Source organism: Marmota flaviventris, chromosome 5 (genome assembly GCF_047511675.1).
Source record: "Marmota flaviventris isolate mMarFla1 chromosome 5, mMarFla1.hap1, whole genome shotgun sequence".
Taxonomy (NCBI): domain Eukaryota; kingdom Metazoa; phylum Chordata; class Mammalia; order Rodentia; family Sciuridae; genus Marmota; species Marmota flaviventris.
Genome location: NC_092502.1, coordinates 16608264 through 16620927, shown reverse-complemented (window position 1 = coordinate 16620927; position 12664 = coordinate 16608264).

The following is a 12664-nucleotide window of genomic DNA, read 5'->3' as shown; positions in this document are numbered from 1 at the left end:
CATATAAGGAATCTGAGGAATGTGAGGTTAAAATTGATCAAATGTATTTTTAGTCTTCAAAGGATGATAATGATCTTTCAAAATGCATTCATAGGACTCCTGTCACCTTGTTATTCAGTTTTACAATGTGGTGGACTGAACATTTGTGTCATTCAAAAATTCATATGTGGAGGCCTTAACCAGGGTTAGCTATTCTCATAGCTCTAATAATATGAGGAGCTGATCCTTTGAGGATTAGTTTTACTTGGCCCTTGAAGTGGTACACTTAATAAAAAAGCTTCAGGGATGCTTCTCTCCACCCTGGGAGAACACAGTGAGAGGACCATTTGCAGATAAGAATAGAGACTCTCACCAAAACCCACATCTGCCTTGCTCCTGGCCTTCCCACCTCTAGCACTATCAGAAGTAATGCCTGTTGTTTAAGCCACCCAGTGTATTTTGTCCACAACAATATGAGCTGACTAATAGAGACTGGTTCCAAGCCATTTCCCCCCATGAAAACAAATGGTCTTTTCAGTAGAAAAATTAGTGCAAACGTTTATTTAGTATATTGTAGTGTGTATTTATCTTGCAAATATTTCACAGTTTGAATTGTTTATTGACATCATGAAATTCTAACTTTTCTGAAAATCTATGAGACCAGCCAGAGATTGGTATGAGAGGAACTTTTTTATGATTAGGATTAAAAAAAAAAATCTATATGCTGTTCTAAACAAAATTTTATATATTATTTTCAAGGAAAATTAGTAAAAGAATAGAAAATTAACTTATGTCCAAACAAGGTACTCTATAATGAAACCATTTCTCTTGAAATGTTGTACTTATTGGAAGAGCTATCCTGTAGGACCACCACCATATTTTATCAGGTTTTTAGTATGCATAATCATAGTTGAAGAAATCTGATTTTCATATGTCCATATCTTTATAATTGTTAATGAAGACTAGGCATTTTTACCCTCAAGTAAGAAGAAATCACTGTTCAAAACATATTCTCTTTAGGTGAAATATTCAATTTTTGTCAACAAATATCCAAATTTTAAATTTCATCCTTTTTTAAAAAACATATTGAAATTTTATGAGCAACTGAAAAGAACAAAACTAGAAATGCACATCTTCTTGTCAGGTTTATGCTCACTGTTACCTTTCTTTAGCATCAGTATTTATTAGAAGTATTTAAACTGAATGAAACACAATCTTTCAAACCCAAGACTGTTTTGCAAAACACTGCATTTCTCACTGTACCACTTAGCTAACTCTCCAGCCCAATAATTTTAAAACTTTGAAAATTTACACTGAAAGTAGGTGGATCAGTCAGAACTTTTAAAAAATGTATTATGAAAGAATAAAGAGAAATGGGTGATGTATCCTATGAAAGAAAAGCAAGGTTCCACTTAATGAGAACTTTCAGATTATTAAGGGATATTTTTTAAATACATCTCTGCAGTAAAGATAGTCCCTATGTTTACTGCAGAGATGTATTTAAATTCTAGCCTATGGTATTGAAGTAAGAAAATAAGATAGCTTTTTATTTTTTTTTTTATTTTTTGCAGGTAAGAGTAATTCTATTTTATCATGTTACTAAAAATACTGTTTAATTTCTTCCACAACAGTCAACTCTTTCGTCTATTTTTAATTAAATGTGGGGAAATAGAATTTATCTTCCAATATACAATTCTGTGTTAAAATGTGGGGTCACCAAGGACTTGGACTCTAAAGCCAAAGAGACCTGGTCTAAATCCTTAGCACCATTCATAAGTTGCTAAGTTGATTACATCATCTTGTTGAACCAATTTTCCTGCTGTAAAGTAAGTATGTAACATTTGCCATAGAAGAAGAATCCTTTATAAAAATCTCAAGTATCTTAGTACAGGGATTATTGCTGGGATACTCCCAATGATTCTTTAGTCCCTCTCATCAAGGTCTTCCTACAGCTAACACGCCAGTCTCTGTGACACATTTTAATTTTAGTTCTTTCCAGGCTGTTTGTTTATATTGACCTTTGATTATTTTTTTGTATTACCAATGCTTTTGAGATGTTAACAAATCCATCTTTTCTTCTTAACATTATCTATACAAATACTTCTTGAATGAAAAACTAAATAAATAAAAATAGGGGCCATATAAAAGGTGTTGGAACTTTCTAACTATACATTCTTTGCCTATAGACTTTATCTGAGTAGTCTAACAAATTTGAAAGGTTGTGAAGAAAATAAAACTCAGCCATTTTTCTCTCAAGTAAATTAGTTGTCCTGGTGTCAAAATAAATGAGGAAGAACTTCTTACTTTGCAATTTACTACCGTGCAGGATGCTTTAAAGGCATAAGATCCAACTGTGGTACTAATGCAGATTTTGGGGGGATTTAAAGTTCTGATAAAGAGTAAACTTAAAAACAGAGTCTAAAGAAGTCTGACTTAGATCGTATGTGTAAGAAATTATGATATTTACTAGTTCTGCATAGACCAACCATCTACCAGACAGCAGTAAGGTATTTGAACAAGGTAATAATATTTGTTTCACAAGTTAATCTGGATGTTGATATAAGTCAAGATCTCTTTGTAATTATCGTTTTCTTCAGTGTCCTCACTAACAATCTACCAGTGTCAGTTCTATACTACATTCAGAGGAGAGCTAAAATTAGTGTAAATGAATGAAATACAATTTAAAGCAAAAATATATTTTCTTTTCCCATCAAGACTAGCCACTATGAAACTATGAGGTAGTATTTCAATCTTTAGTTACTGGTAAAGGAATGATAATTAATTAATGTCTGTTTTATAAGGAAGCAAAAAGGAAACAAATGTTAGGTTAAGGATAAGGAGGGTGTTCTTCATTTCACCAAGACAGACTTTAAGTGAGGAGATAAAGGAATCAATTTCGAGGAGATGCTTCTGGATACCACACATTAGGAGGAAATGTGGGCTTCTTGTATCAGTTGGCATTCTGGTAATTAAGTAATACAAATGTCCCTCCGTTTATATAGCAGCTCAAAAATGGCGTCTGTGTAATTGTCAGGTTGTTCCATTGTGACTTGTATGTGGTTATGGCAGAGAGGGCTGGAAAATCTCGAGGCATTGCTCTAACAGGAAATACCTCCATAACTGTCATTTGATGGCTGCCACCTGAGAGAAGACAATTAGAGTAAATTGGGACATTTTCCAAAGCTGTAAAAACTGACAAGATGTGCTGTTAAGTCATCTAAATGGAGTCTGACACTTGATCAGCAATTTTGCTTAGGAGAGGGGAAGAAAAGTCACCAAAATGAAAGGAAAAGCTCTCTGCTTGAAGACTTCAGAGATTTTGTTCTCTCTTGACAGTGACAGGAGACAAAAGCAGGACCACAGGTTAGCTACTCAGTGTTACAAACACATTTCAAACACCAAAATTTCTTCTTTCTAAAACAAAACAAAACAAAACAAAAGCAAACAAATAGAAAGTAAAATAGAGAAGTATTTGGAAGGGTAAACAGGAAGTCCATACTTTTCAACAGACTGAATCAAAACCACTCAATTGATAATAACAAATAATGAAAAGAAGTTACACTCCTTCTTTCCTAAAGCATATGCACAAAACTTTGTATGTGATATGTAAAAAACTGTTGAAATATATGAAATATTCTTTAAAAGCACATTATCTACCCAGTTTTATTATTTATTCTCTCATTGAGTGCTTTGTACATGCATACAAAATGTTTTTTTTTATTCATTGAGTTATTTTTATTATGATGAGGAAAGATCCTCATGTTGATTCCTAGAATTAGAAAATTTCAGGATGATATCAAATATAGGCTAAAAGGGGATATAGAAAACACCAAACTGGCGCTCATTCCAGAGGATCCATTTATTAAAAAGATATTCAAGAACTTATGCAGTTTTCCATGAACAAATAAAATTATCAGATATATATTATCTTGATTTGATCTTTAGTCGGAATATTTTTTGGCCTTGTTTTATCTTAAGTTAGAAAATGAAAGGATTTCTCACAATACTAAGAACTTCCATCAATCTGACCATAGTAATTTGAAGAAGACTATATGAAATTTGAAATGGCATAGGGCTGGCTTGGATTATTGCTTTTAACTGAGTATGTATGTGTGTATATATATATATATATAAATTTGATATTAGTTTTAGGTAAATTCAATGATTATAAATACAATGTAACATCCAAACCTATAGAAGTATCCAGAATATATTTTTAAAAGGAAAGAGGGAAGCTCTAAAGTCTGTGTTTAAAACAAAAGTCAATTTTTGTTGTACTCTTTTTCTGCCTTGGTTTCTTGTGTTCCCCACATGGATAGAATTTAAATATATATATATATATATATATATATATATATATATATATATATATATATATATATTTAAATATATATATATATATATATATATATATATATATATTTGTGTATATATGTGTGTGTGTATATATATATATACACACACACACATATATATATATATGTATATATTTAAAATATTGAATGCACAATATTTAAAAATCTGAGAATGAATCATGAAAGTTGAAAAACCAAAATAAATATTTGCTCTAAATATCACTATTAAATATTCAAAGTGACTAAGCATCCAGAAAACATAATAAAAACTACTTAAGCTACAGTTTGTCATAGTTAAGGAAGAAGCAAAGCAAAAACATTCATGGAAAAATGCAGAAATAAAATTTTAAGAAAAACTTATAAAAATTAGAAAAAAATAAATACACATATATACAAGCATACATGTACACATATGCAACATTTATTTGATTACATTTAATTCATATATGGGTATATGCAAATATTTAGTTATTTGCTCTTATTTATACCTTTGTGTTTTGTCTGAGAATATTTCATTTAGTATTTTATTTTACATGATCTATATTTACATTAAAATGCCAAAATTTCAGTGAGTTCCAATTATCCTATATTTTGTGTATATGCTTATGTACTTTATCTATGTACAGAGTATACTGGCCATTCTAGGAAACCAGGGAATGTCAGATCCTTTTTTTTTAATCTTATATAACTTCAAATAGATGTCACTAAGATAATGTTACAGTCTAAAAGGCAATCAGGATTAAGGATTTCCATATGACCCAGATTCTCTGTTGGCTGGACACCACATATTATGATGGCAATTTCCCTATAAAAATGTATTTTTTATGTGTATTTAGTATATATGTATATTTTTTCTTTAAAATATAGCCAAAAAATCTGAATAAAGTCTGCCCAAAGGTGACAGAAATAATTTTGATGATGTTCTTTACAAACATAAATGTATATAAGATCTTTGAAAAGAGGACTTAAACAAAATTTTAAAACATATATAAGTTAGCATTTTCCTAGGTGCAAGTAACTAAGTCACTCCAAATTAGCTTAGTGAAAGGCCTTTATTTGCTTATATTTCTGAAAGGTCAGTGGGTTGTGCTGTATTCAGATATGGATACATTCATGGTCACCATAGAAGTTCACAGGTTCTCTCCATAGTTGTGTTCATTTGTCTTCTGTAATGGTCAATTTTTTACAGAAGTTTTCTTTATAGTACCATATGTTGGGTGATTTATAGACTCAAAACTTTCACCAAGAATTCAGAATGGAATTTCAGGAGTCCAGAAGTCTCTCCTTATACTTGAGGATATACTCCTTAGAAAATGTTCATATCCTATAAACACAGAATGTCTGAGACCACAGAGAGTACCAAACCTTACATATACCATTTTTTATCCTATTCATGCAGACTCATAATAAAATTGAATTTATAAATTAGACATGGTAAAAGATTAATAATAATAACAACTAATAACAACGCCATATAATAAATTGTCAGTATTACCATTCTTGGAACCATTTCCAAGTAAAATAAAAAAAAAAATAGTTGAATACAACAAGCACCATACAAACACAACAGTTGATTTACTATTCAGGAAAGCTACTGAGGGGCAGGTAGCATATACAGCTTGTATAAACTAGACAAAGATTCCATGTGAAATAGAGCAGGACAGTGCTAAGATTTTATCCCCTTACTCAGGATGGTGTACAATTTAAAACTTCTGAATTGATTTTTTTCTAGAATTTTCCATTATTTTGGATCATGGATAACTGAAACTGCAGAATATGAAACCCACAGATAACTGGGGGGGGGGGGCGGGGGGGGGGTTAGGAGCCTGGTGAAGTCATTTGCACATCTGGGAGTGAGTAAAGACAGTGACTGACTTAGGCCCAGGTTACCTCTTCTTCTAGTTCTGGAAGTTGATTCATCTCTACCTAATTATGTGAGTAAATATTCAAGAGGAGTTATTTCTTAGGCAAATTTTAATGTTAGAACAATTTGCAAATGAATTATGGGGAAAATGATAAGCAATAACAGTTATATAACTGATCATTATGTATAGTGAGTATGTGTAAATATTTAACAAGAAATGAAAGAATCAAAATTAGTGGGATGCCACAATTCTTTTTATCAGTGCACATGACACTTGTTTTACAAAAAATGGTTATAAAATTCACAGATTCGTTTTTGCAATCTTAAGTACACCTGAGCATACTTGTCTTTGCAAAATATGCAGCTTCTTCACAGCAGCTTTGGGAATATGCAGCCTCTTGTGTGAGGTATTGTGCTTCAGTCTCTTCATTAAAAGCTTCAACCACTGTACTCTTACTCAGCCTCATGCTTTTCAGACTAATTTCTTTCTTTAGAAATGGCACTCTCCTCTTTCTCTGAACAGTGATCTAATTCTGACATTTCTTATGGTTGAGTTTACTATATGAGTATTGAGAGAATTGCATTGTTAGGAGAAAAATCCTTTGGTTTAACATATTGGAGTGTTCCGAGAGAGAATACTTACACTAAAATATGGAGAAATATACTTAAGTGGCCATGATAGTTCTGTAGATGATGGCAACTCTCATGTGCTCTTGCCATGTTGCTCCTGTTTGGCTCAGTGTCCAGCTATATTCATTAGAATGGTGATTTACTGGATTTGGATGGACAAGGAACACATGGATGGCAACACTCTTTGCACCAACCCCATCCTCATATCCAAGATTATCCCAGTGTACACAGCATTTTGACAGAATCAAAAATGGCATTATGGTGCTGTATCTATTAAATAAGTAAATAAAAAGTTGAATTTACTTTCACTTAGAAAATATGTTGTTTCAAAGAATTTGGTACATTAAATGTACTAGTAACAATTTACATATTGCACGCATCACAACCCTGTAATAATAACCAGTTACCTGGTATGACCATGCATGCTCAATTTTGTTTTAATACAGATGTTAACCCAGAAACATCTCTGCTGAAATTTCTGATAGACTGTAAGTAAGTAAAGGGAAACCAAGGTGGTTTTATGAAAAAATTCTCTGGGCTAACATGTCACTCATGGAATAATCACCTGGTGTGGATGACAGTTCTCACACCAGCTGCTTGACATCTGAACAGCTGCCAGTGCCCTAGGAAATGTCACACCGTCAGATATAGGCTCTGAATGTATGTGCAGCAAAAATGTGTGCAGAAGAGGCCAGCACCCCAGGCCATGACGAACACCCCAGGCCCCATCATCCCATAGGCCTGAAGCCTGGGTTGAGCTGTCAGTTTAATAAATGAATAGCCTCTTTGTTTTGATCAGCATTGTCAAGGCTTATTTGAAAAAGGGACTCTGATTCCTCTCACAGTCTAGCCCAGCCAAAGTCAATTGGTACAATTTCAAGGTGAATTTATGCATTCTTTATAAAGTTCTGTGCGCGAATATATCAAGACAGTTGAATAAATTGAAATAAATAGAGTTGGAGTTACATATTCTTCCAGTAATTGAAATAGTTTCCCCCCAATATATTTATAGTAATAATTCTATCTTTATGAAACCTAGTCTAGCTACAGAAAGGAAAGCATAGAATTACCATTTTGATAACATATTTGGAAAATGCAATTGGGGCTAATATGTTGATAAGGGCACCTGCAAGATGTCCTTGCCTTTAACCATTCCATGTTAAACTCTGAGTAAAATGCAGTTTTACCATTTGATAAAGATGCCTGATTAGCCTGCATTGATGTGCGGATATTTACCCAGAAATATTTACCTTTCTAGATAGCAGTGACCAAACACTAGCTCTTTCTGTCTGCTTCACAGTACTTGGAGTTACATATTATAGGATGCCAGATTGAAAAAGTTGTATGTGTTGATGTCCATCTGAAATGAGAAAAATCTAGATAATTTAATGTAGAATTAATTTAAGGAGTCACCTCAGATACCACCATTACCATTTTAATAATGCACAATAGATTTGACTTGTAGCACTGAAGTTCATTTTTCCCCCTAATTTTACAATAGTCAGACTCTAGGTCACGGAAAGGGTTACTGTCAGAGAAAGCTGTCCTGGTTAGAGTAGAAAAGCTTTCCAAAGTTTATCTGCATGTGATGGAGAGAGAATTCATCTCAAACACTTACAGCATGCTGTTCTCAAAAGGATTTTCAAAGTATAAAATATCTTATCTGGAAAGTTTGGTTCCCCTCAAAACTATCAATGAGCCTTGGGAAATGCTGCAATCTGAGGTTTGGAAAGAAAAATGCTTTGACTTGATAATGAACAACTCCTGGGAGTGATAGGCATTTGTGAGCAGAAAAGTCTAATAATGGAGGTAGAATGGTGAGGGGTTTAGGGAACCACTTAGTCCAATATTAATTCTTTGAAAACTTGAAGCAATGTCTATGATATTTTTCCCCATTGAGAAGCAATCTATAAAAGTGATCAAACTGATCAACTGAGAATGCCATTTGCTTTCCTTTCTCTTTTTATCATATTCTTTTAAAGCAAATTGAAGCTTCCTCTCCTACCCATCAGTGTGTATGTAACCTCTGATGTGTGACCCAGGGGCAAATAAGCATTTCTGAGCCACTGCCTAGAATATTATCATTTCATAAAACAGAGACAAGAAGTGTATGAGTTACAATCAGGCTGAGGGGATGTAAGGCATGGATAAAATAAATTTCAAAAAATATTTTACCTTTGAGTCATTTTTATAAAAAAACCAGCCAAGTTGTTATTGATTAAAATTCTTTTTTTTTTTTTTCCACAGCTCTCCCAGAGCAAACCAAATGAATGAGCTGGAAACCTGAGTTGTGATTTTAGTAGATGGGTAGCTACACACTCAACACACTAGCAAAGTGGAACCTTCATTTATAGTTAAAGGGGTTATATCAGTGTCACAGTCTGAGTTCACCTTGATTTGTAGGGAGTCTGTGGGGCCTGAAAAACATGTTACGTTGCTTTGGCCGTAGAAACATCAATGGATGTTGTGTACCATGTAATGGCATTTAGGTCAATGGTACCACAAAAACAGTTTCCATCTCATGAGGTTATATAGCCCAGTTATAGCATAGTTTGTATAGATGTAATCTCATTGATGTCTCACCAGTGTATCTCTCAAAATATGGCTCCATCATTAAGTGAGGCATGTGAGAGTTCTGGTTGATAATCAGTACTTAATAGGAGAAATTCTGCCAAGGAGGATCTAACTATTAAGCTTTAATAACTTAAAGATAACTGAGAACAGGCAAATTTCAGTCTCCTTCTGTTTTTAGAGTCTGAATTGTGTCCGATTGGAAAATGACTTCTTGAATAAATAAGATATTATCTCAAGTGATTGTGTCTAAGAAGGAATAGATGTATCTCAGTGCAGGTGTTCTGCCTTAACTTAACCTTAGAGTAAGTAGTTACTCTTTCAAGGAATATATTTTCAGATAAAAATTGTATTTCTTTACTGACAAAAGACTTATAGTAATTTGTGGTCCTGATACTGAAAGTTATCAAACTCCCCTGTATTGCTCACAGAAACATCCTGGTTTTTTCATTCTTTGTAGCTTCACAAAGAACCTCTAGAACATGTGTCAGCCAAATTTTTCTGTAGAAAGTTAGATTCCAAATACTTTAGGCTCTTAAAGTCTCTGTTGCAACTATTCAGCTCTGCTGAATAGGTGAAAACAGCCACAGACAATATGTAAGTGAAGAATGTGGTCATGTTCTGATAAAAAAATTATAAAATAAGTGGTAGGCTGGATTTAGCCTCTGGATTATAGTCAACTTCTGTTCTGGAATATAAAACATCTAGGCAATGAGATTCTGTGGTTCTAATTTACAAGAATAAACCAATACAAACTATTATTATGATCCTTATACTAACTTATACTAACCCAATAAGCTATTTGACTTTCCTGTTAATCTATCCATCTACTCTCTCAACTGGACTACAAAATAGAAGTCAAATACCAGATCTTAACCACATAATTAAGGTTTTTCAGCCACCAAAGTTGAAGACAGAGATTGTGTCACCCTTTAGAAAGAAAGCTGATTTATTTACTAGCAAGTGGAAAAGATAACCAATTTCCTAGGCTTAGGGTTGCCCATCTGTGAAGAAAACTCATTACATGTGCACCCCTTCATGTTGCCCATGTGGAACTTGATGAGAAAAGAAACTAAGGAATACATGAATCTCAGGCTGCTTGATATCTCATGAGCAATACTCTTCTGTATCTTTTGCCCTTGGAGTCTCTAATATTCTGCTTGCATGCATAAAGAAAGGATAATTACTACATCAAAAGTAGTAAAAAAAATTCAGATATTTCATAGTCTAAGGAAAAGTTCCTGGAGTTGGAGACAAATATTAAATGCATTTTAAATGAATTTTAATATTAAAGTTATCTGTATTTACACAAGTATATATAAATTTTATATATATATATATTTCTCTTCCTCCAATTGTGTTGTCTAATGTTTGATATTTGCCAACTTGCTAAGTGAAAATAATATTGGATTGCATTTTTAATTTGTATTTTCACAGTGAGTGAGTCTAAATATTAACTCAAGTACTAAAGAGCTTTTAATATATAATTTTCTCTCTAGTCATAATCTGTCTTTCCCCATTTTTCTATTTGTTTCTTTGATTATTTTGAGTTCTTTCAGTACTAACAAAGTAGGCTGTTGTCTATTATACATTACACATACTTCTAAATTTCAGTTGTCTTTTTCATTTATTCAAGGTTTTTCTTATAAATGAGACTTTTTAAAATTTTAAGTAGACAAATTTAGCAGGATTCTCTTTTATGGCTCTGAATTTATGTTTAAGTCCCTTCCTATTCAAAGATAATTTAAGACAATAAGTTCTGCTGCTTTTTGTACTTTTCTGATTTTATTTATCTTACTTGAATCTTTTATCTATCTGCAGTGCATTTTTTAGCAAGGATTAAGATACAGATCCATCTTTGTTTTCTTTTCTTTTTTCTTTTTTTTGATTTAAGTTATTTTTGAAATAACCCGTGTTGGAAATCTTAATTGAGATTTAGAACAAAAAATAATTTCCTTGAGAATAACTTAATCACACACTTGAGATAAACTACTAGCTGAATTTACTAAACCGTTAAATTAAACATTCCAACTAATTACCAACATTCCATTGAATAATAAGGTTTGCTTTGGCCACCCGGCGGCCTCCTTCACAGAGGGAGGGCATGGGGACAGATTATTTAGTGAGGTCATTTTCAGGACTCTTGTTTTGATTGTTCTTCATCCATGTGTTCTCTCCTCTCCTCTTTCCCTCCATACTCCTTCTGTTCATCCTTTCCCTCCTTGTCTCCCTCACTGCATTCCTCCTTTTCTTTTTTATTCTTTCTTCCTTCCTTTCATGAATCTAAAACTCCTCTCAAAGACCAATTGTTACTTCTTATTTGCGTGCTCGGATTTTCTGTATATAGTTTAATGAGCTTCCCCTTTTCAGTCTCTGGACTCCTTCCTCTGTGTCTTTTCCTCATCAATATTTCAGTATATTTTCTTCTACTTTGTCTCTTCTCTTCCCTTTGTTTTAGACAGGTGTCCCTCCAGTGTGGCCCTTGGTTGCTGGTGCTTTTCTGAAAATCTCTGTCCTCTTCTGCTTCCTGTGCTCTTTACAGTCTCATTGTTTTCCCCCTAATCAAGAATTTATTTTTTACAGAAACTTTCTGGATTATATACCTAGGAAAAAAGACCATGAGTAGTCTCAAACATCCCCCTTACTTTTTAGGGGTTCTGTTTATTTATTTTGTTTTGGTCTTTATTGCTGTTTTCTTTCCTTATTTTCCCCCATTTGTACTTATCTGTTTTCACCAGTTAACTTTGCATTTATTTTGCAATCATAGAAAAGGCTGTGACATTATTGACTAAAAAGTGGACCTGGCCATATCTTCTCTTAAATATTATCATTTTCTCACTCATCTCCACAGTGAATAGTCTAAGTAATAATATAAGAAAAATTAGCATTACAATACATATGTATAATATGACCATGATCTTTAAAAATGTTGTACATAAACCTAAAACCTAGAGGAAAAAACACTAAAATATTTTGAAATTTTAAAATATCATCATACTGTTATGGATTATTATTTCAGGTATAAAATTTTATTTTTCAAAATTTAGAACTTATTTTCATTATAAAATTAAATAATACATCTTAATATTTTAAATGAAGATTCTAAATTTAAAACCTATATGAAAATGCTCAGGCTGTGATTTTGAAGAAATTATTGTTTTTCTAATTTCATTATTTATGTAGTTCAAGGTGACTCTTTTGTTTATAAAGCTTTGTTTACTCTGCATCTTCAGATAACTGGACCTGCAGGTCTGGTAGTAAATAG